Source organism: Rhinolophus sinicus, chromosome 1 (assembly GCF_057876585.1).
Source record: "Rhinolophus sinicus isolate RSI-liver-muscle chromosome 1, RSI-T2T, whole genome shotgun sequence".
In the NCBI taxonomy this organism is placed as follows: Eukaryota; Metazoa; Chordata; class Mammalia; order Chiroptera; family Rhinolophidae; genus Rhinolophus; species Rhinolophus sinicus.
Window position 1 is genome coordinate 29,746,688 of NC_142501.1, and position 8,237 is coordinate 29,754,924.

An 8,237-nucleotide genomic window follows, 5' to 3' on the forward strand; every position below is an offset into this window, starting at 1 on the left:
GGGTGGCTCCCACCTCATGCTGACCAGACCACATTGAGTGGTAAGGCTCTAGACCAGTGCTGTCAAAGAGAAATACAACATGAGCTACATATGTCATTTAAAATTTTCTAGTAGCCACATTAAACAAAATAAAGTGGACATACACACTTTAATACAACAGTGATACCTTATGCAGTGTCATAGCTGAAGTAAAATGTAGTCCTCCCCAAAACAATAAAGATGGGTTCAATGGAAAATATTTTACACCACTTCCATGTTTAAAATTTAAATTAAATGAGAAATTCAGTTCCTCAGTGGCACTAGCCGCATTATAAGGGCTCAAGAGCCACATGTGTCTCGTAGCTACTGTGTTGGATAGCACAGCTTTAGACCCTTCCCTGAAAAGGTAACGATGTACAAAAATGACCAAAGGACTAGTAACTGGAAACCTGGTATATGTTCACTAATATACTTTTAATGAATACCTAATGAGGACTTGGGAACTATTAATGCTGAAGCTTGAAGAAAAGGGTGGTGGCTTCGTCACTATTGCCGCTAAGAGTCTGTCTGAGGCCCTTCTTTCTGCCTGGTGAGACATATCAGACTAAGTCTACCTCTGAGCTTTTACCTGGGTGTCCGTCACTGGGATTCCTTTCTCTTTGTTGCCACCCCACCTAAATCCTGCACAACTTTCAGGGCACATAATTCCAGTCTCAATCCAGCCAAAAGTCTTCCATTGCTATTCTAGATCTCATTTCTCTCCCTTTCCTCTGAGCTTGCATAGAATGTTTGGTCTGGCTGTACAATGGCAGCTTCTTTACATGGGGTCTTGAACTGCTTTCATTGCCTTAGGCGTATTAGTCTGTTTGTCTCATGAAATTCTAAGCTATTTGAGAACAGAACTTACTTTTTTACTTCTATCATGCTTAATGTAGTGTTGAGGACATAATAGCTGCTCAATGAATATTTATTGTATTTAATGAGCTAAGATACCTAAGTAAGTGTTGAAGAGAGAGCATCAATGCAGAAATATTAATAATTTGAACAAAGGGAGTAACAGGCCTTGTTCTTGGCATGTTTCAACTTGATCAAGATGTCCGTTCTCGCTAAGTTAATTTATAAATTTAATGTAACCCTAATGCAAACACTAATGAACATTTTTAAAAGAGCCAGACAGTTGATATTCAAGTTTGTATGGAAAAACAAATGCACAACATTGGAAAGAAAGCGCTCTGAAGGGGGGACTAGCCTAACAGATACTAAGGTATATTACAAAGCCTTTATAATCAAACCAATGTGTTACTGGTATATGACTAGACAAACAGACCTAATGAATAGAAGAAAGTCCAAAAATAAACACATAGACATCCAGTGAATGACAAAGGTGATGTGGGGACAGAGCCAGGAATGCAGTTTCCAGGCTCTCGGCCTCACGTGGAAAGGTGCTGGCTCTGGTAGTAAATGGCCATCAACTTTGATTGGATGGCCATCAGCTGTGGCTAGTTGGCCGTCAGCTGTAACCAGTGAGCCACTGGCCCCTATATAACTGTTGTGGCTACACTAGCAGCGGATGGTGGCTGATCTAGCAAGAGCGGATTGCAGTTAGCAAGCGTGGATGTCAGATTGCGGATCGTGTGGTTCCTGCTTCCTGTGTCTCCAACCCAGCCTCCAGCGAGCATACAGTGGTATGACTCCCCTATCCATGGCTCCGTGGGTGTTGCTTTTTGGCCTCACCATGTCCTGCATTCTTATGTGGGGAGCGGGACCAGAGACCCCACGTGACACCCTGCATTACAGGTGATATCTATCATAATTAGGGCGAAGAAGATCTTTCTAACAAATGGTATCGGGACAAACTGGATAACCATTTAGAAAAATAAAAATTTTAAATTTTTTATATCCATTTTTATAGCATGTATAAGAATAAATGCCAAATGGACTAAAGAATGTTAAAAAATGAAATTACACAAGTACTAGAAGAAAGCATGGATAAATTCCTCTACAAACTGGTTGTAAATAAAGGCTTTCTAACTATGACTAAAAATCCAAATAGTAGATAAGAAAAGATTGATAAATTTAACTACATTAAAAACAAAACAAAACACTTCTTCTTGGCAAAAATCCCCATTAACAAAATAAAAAACAAATCACAAACTGGGAGAAAATATTTGTAATACATATGACAGATAAAAGGCTGATATCTCTAATATATAAAGAACTTTTAAAAATTAAGGGGGGAAAAAGACCAAAGTTCCTATAGAAAAACAGACAAAATTCAGGAACGGGTAATTCATGAAAAAGAGGCATAGAAATGTCCCTAAATATATGAAAAGATGTTTAACTTCATTTATGGTAAGATTCATGCAGATTAAAACTACAATGAGATATCACTTTTTATCTGTCAGAATGGCAAAATTAAAAATTAGCTTGACAATGTTCTCTGCTGATAAGGCTGTGGGGAAATAGGCAATTTCATTCATTGCTGGTGGGAATCCAAAATGGTAGCACCTTTACGGAGGAGAATTTGGCAATATTTAATTGAAAAAAACTACATGTGCATTTTATCTCTTGACCATAGAAATCCTACTTCTAGGAATTTACCCTGAAGATGCACCTCCAACAATATGAAAATATATATGCACAAAAGTATTCATTTTAGCATTATTTGTAATTGTAAAGTAAAATATCTCCAAGCATAGGAGGTTGGTTGAATAAAATATGGTATGTACACACAGTGGAGTACTGTGCAGCTGTATAAAACAAACCCAAAAAACGAAACGAGGGAGATTTCTGTGAACTGATAGGAATGATTTCCAGGAAATATTAACTTAAAAAATGGAAAGTGCAAAAGAGTATATATATATAGTATGCCATCTTTTGTGTAAGAAAGAAAGGGAAATAAAAAATACATATATTTGCCCATTGTTACCAAAAGAAACACAGGAAAGATAAACCAGAAAACAATGAAGTTGATGACTTACTGGAGGGAGGGAATGGAAGTAATTCAACAGGGAGTGACACTTCTCTGAGAACTATATTTTTTTTGTATAGTTTTGAGTTTTGGAAGCATGTTAATGTTTTACATATCCAAAAATAAAATTAAAACAAGATGGGAAGGGAAAGAAAAACCTAGAACTGAAAACAAATGGAAACAAATGAACCCAATTGTATTTCAAATAAATACTGCAACCACACTGAAGAGGAAAAAGCAAAAGAAGGAATAAATCCAAGTAATTTATGAACAGTGTTTGACTGTTTACCTCTGTCTTGGGTGAGGTTGAATGGGGGAGAATTGCAACCAACTCCTGAACACTCTTTTTGATATATACATACCTTATTCATCTTGTGGTGCAAGTGTTAAGCAATTTTGAAACTATTTTAGAAGTATTGTGGCATTGGGCAAATGAGGAAATGTGTTAGTGCTACTGGGAGCTAGAATTCCCATATGAGAAGGGGACATCAAAACATAGAATGGGGGAGGGCAAGAAGGAACCCTTTGGGGGTGGACTGGAATTAGAGGCATCATTGTGAACTCATGATTTTATATATACACACACACACATATACAAGTATATAAATACATATATACACATTTATACATATATACATATGAGTACACATAAATATACATATATGCACATATATTTGTATGTATCTATATATAAACAATATGTGTATGTGTATAATATTTGTATGTATGTAAATACATGTATATTTTTTCGAGTTTTGTCTACTAAAAGGCATGTCCTCTCTGAGCATTACTGCTTTTAATTTAAAACATAGAAAAACTGAGTATGTAGGTATTTGGTGAGTAAAGGAACAAAGGCCTCAAAAATACCACCTTTCATGCGAGCCTTTCCTCCCTCTCTAAAAGGTAGGTGGTTCCCATCCTTGCCTTCTTTCTCTGATCCATTCAGACATCACAGGCACAACATGATCCCACTTGTCCATATTAATAATTCTACCTCTTGTCTTTTTCTTTTCAAATTTTTTATTGGGGAATATTGGGGAACAGTGTGTTTCTCCAGGGCCCATCAACTCCAAGTCGTTGTCCTTCAGTCTAGTTGTGGAGGGTGCAGCTCAGCTCCAAGTCCAGTCGCCGTTTTTGATCTTTAGTTACAGGGGGCGCAGCCCACCATCCCATGCGGGAATTGAACCGGGAACCTTGTTGTTGAGAGCTCACTCTCTAACCAACTGAGCCATCCGGCCGCCCCTTCTTTCTTAAGTCATTGTTTGAGTGAGAAAGGATCCAATTCAGAGTTTTTTGTTTGTTTGTTTGTTTTGTTTTTAAAATCCAATTGCATGTACTGATTAGTCATATTCTCCTTAATTAAATTCAACTTAAACGCCTCATCAGTAGTAATTAATATAATATAATATAATACAATAAATATAATATACATAATATTGGCTAGCTAATATTTATTGATGACTTACAATGTACTATTCTGTGGGCTTTTTTGTTCATTGTTTCATTCGATCCCCATAATGTAGTCAAGTAGGCTTATGAATATGATTTTACCCATGAGGAAACTAAGGATGTGACTATACAGATTACATCAGGACTGCAGTCCTCAGTGTTCTGTGTGAGCAGGAGTACTAGGCGTGGGCACACATTTTGCCCACCTTATTAGGGTGGCTAACAAATATGGCAGCCGTTCAGAGAAGGTGAGTCTCCATGGAGGCAACCTGAGAGTGGACAGGGATTCCAGTAGAGTTTGGTGTGGGTTGAGTCATCAGCGATTCCAACCTAACTGCTAGTTTTAAGAGGATAGTGTTCAAGGGAGTCTGTTCAAGGTTCCAACCATCTCTGGTATCATGTGGCTTTGAAGGGTCCAAGACAGGCGTTTTCTTAAATACAGGTAATTTCCAGCTTGTCTTTAAAGATTGCAAACCATTTGCATTCTCTATTGGGTAAGGGGTGCAATTTTTAATATTTGGATGTGATACTACCCATGTAGCAAAGAACAATTTACAAAATGCACGGATTGCACTCTTGCTCATACTTCAGACTCAAGGCTAATTGTAATATTCTGGCATTCCTCTTGAGGTGAGTAATTGCTGGTTCCGTAGAAGATGATGGGATAGAGTGTAAGCAGAACGGAGTTGCAGGGTGCTCAAACTCTCAGTTAAGTCACTGAAACTTTGGATAAATCTGTTTCCTCATCTTTAAAATGGGGTTCATAAAAACTTTCCTACTTCATAAGGCTGCCATAAAGCTAAAATGAGGAAATATAAAATTAAGAGCTTTGGATTTAGGGATATCTTGGTTTAAATCTACTCTTCACTTACGAACTATATGACTTTGAGCAAGTTTATTCAAAATCTCTCTCGTCCTCAGTTTCTGTATGTGAGGAGCGGAGATAATAAAGCTACTTCATAGGGTCTTAGAGGGAATTAAATGAGATAACAAATACAAAGCACTTAATAGTGCAGGCACAGAATAAACAGCTCATTAAGGGAGGCTATTATTAATCGTCATAATCGACATGAAAGGAATTAAAAAGGTTAAAAGGAATGGTGCAGTGTATTAGTTGTAAGTCTTAGTGAATGCAAAGCTTGCAAAATCTAAGCATGGGTTTGAAACTCTGCAAATATGTTTTTATTTACTAATGATGGTGAGCAAGGTAAATATTCTTGTTCCAGCAATTAGCTTTGGACATAGAACTATGCCCAAACCTTAATGATTTTCCCCCAGTGTGACACTGTCCACCAATGGCTAGATTTCATGTTCTCCTATTAATCCTGGCATTTTGCGAAGCATTTTATCCTATGTGTAACTTCGTATGTGTCTTTTCCCACTTCCTCTTACGACTGTAAATTCCTTTGAGAATAAAGACAGCATTTTGTCTGCGGCCATAAAGCTCTGCAGGGCTTGGTGAGGATTGCATGGGTGTTTAACATGTTTAACACATTAAGTACTAATTGGTGCTAAAATGCAGCAGGAATTGCCATTAACTTTCCCACCCAGCGTGATTCTGGGGAGTTGGGTAGAGTGGGAACCGAGTGCAGAGAGGCTTATGACTTGTCAGGGATTCGGAACCTCTTACCCAGGAAAGCGCACACACCTCTCTCCCTGGGGTTTACACCCACAGTGGCATGAAAGAGAGTAGATTCTGAAGCAAAGCAAAGATGATTGGTTATGCCCCCTTTCTTTTTTGTAGTACAGCCTTTCATTAACTTAGACACCAAAGCTTACGCTCTGACACTCCCTAGTCGTGGGAGCTTGACCATATCATTAGGTCACTTTGAACCTTAGTTTTCTTATTTTTAAAACAGGGGTGATAGTATCAGATCTATTTACTTCATGGTGTTGTCATAAGCATCCGATGAGATAGCACACATAATAGCTAAGCACACTGTAAAGCCTGATACACAGGCATTAGTCCACACAGGTACTATTATGATGTCACCCACCTAAGGGCCTGGGTCTTTACTGGTGGCTTCTTGCCCAGAGATGACAATCAGCTACATTCAAAGCATCATGCTCTTCACTAGCTTCCAGGAGGCACTGCTGTATGTACAGAGCACTTTAGGCGATGTGCCCTCTCATGGGCCCTCATTCTCCAGCTCACAGATTGTGCTGTCAATTGCTCCAAAGCACCACAGACTCAAACCTGGCTCTTCAGAAGCAAAAGGGGATGTGCTAGGATATGTTTTCTTCACTCCAACATTCATGTGTTTGCACTGTCTAGCCACTGCTTTGTCCAGACCCCCCCGTGGCCAATGGCAGGCATTTAGGTGGCAACTGGCTGTGTCTGAGGTGCTGTCGTATACCCCAGAACAGAATTTCCCTGCGGGAAGGTCACTAATCTCCAACTGTTTTGGCTTCCTTGTGCTTTCAGGGTCTTTTACCCTAATACCTCCCCTTTCCACATTTTGCCAGGTTTCTCCTTCAAAGTGCTTTGCTTTAACTCATAGCGCTGGTTGACCCACTTGTACACCTGGTTCATGGAGCTTGAAGCCTGACCTGGCTAATGGCAAAATCAGTTGCTGATGCCACATGCTCAGAGGTCTCCTTTCTGTGCTTCCCCAGGTCTCTCAGGAGAAGGAACCCGGTCAGTTGTCACCATTACCACCCATCACCTCATTTGTGGAGGAGGTTTCCAGCAGAGAGGGGGCCATCTGAGGTTGCTTTTGTCCCTCACGTTGGTGATCGTAAGACATGGAGTGGGACAGAGGTAATGAATGCCCTGGGAAAGTCTGTGGCTTCCCTGCTTCCATGTCTCACGGCTTGAGTCCTTTTTACAAACACTTCAAGATGCTTCTGGGCAAATTCCCTTCCTGCCACACTCTTCATTTCATTACTCAACCTGGAGGAAGATGTTTCCAGGGCAGCTACAAACTCCTTTAGACTTTAATCACAGAATCATTGAACTTAAGAGTTAGAAGGGGCCTTGGAAACATCTATTCTAAAGGTTTCATGGGGACTCCTGTGGACCCTGAGGCTCCAAGAGGTGAGGTGATTTAGTTGAAGTCCCAGAGCCAAGCAGGGGACGAGGTAACCCCCAGCCAAGTGCTCCCTGTGCTTTCACAGTGCTGCATAGTGTTTGCACGAGGCTGACATTCCTCTTTGCAATAACCAAAGCATCACAAACTAGGAGGAAACTTGACTTCTGCTCTAGTCCTCTGACTGAGGCGGCATTGACCTGCATCCAGACGATGATGAAAAGTATGACAATCTGTTTATTTCATCTTCCTAGTGTGACTTTTTTTTTTAACTGAGGTCTCTTATAAGTCTCCCCCAAAAGTGTAATTAAAAGTGACTATTTTAGCGCTTTGGCTTGTGATGTATTTTCTTTAAAAAACAAAAAGCACAAACACCAAACAGAACAGTGCTGCAATATGAAAAGACCACTGCCTCCCTGAGCGCTGGTTTCCCCTGGCACATAGTGACACCAGGCCTGGTCCGCTGTGTCCCTTCTGCTCTTCCCTCCCATTTGTTTTGAACTTAGATTCTTTCACCAAGTCCTTAGGCCCCAAAGAACACCCTGTTCAGAGAGCTCAGTCACTTCTCCACCCTGCCTGCCACATGCCATGGAATTCCAAGTCAAACAGTGCTTTCCTGCCCTTTCCATTCAGCATAACATTCCTAGACTTGTTTTCCTCTGCTGGTGTGGAGCTCACAGATGGAGGAAAAGAGCCAAGGCTGGGAAGAACCAGACTCAATTACCCCAGTGGAAATGATGGAAATGTAGATAAAAACTATATTTCTTGTAGTTACAAATGAATTGAAAGGACTATAAACTCAAAGAAAT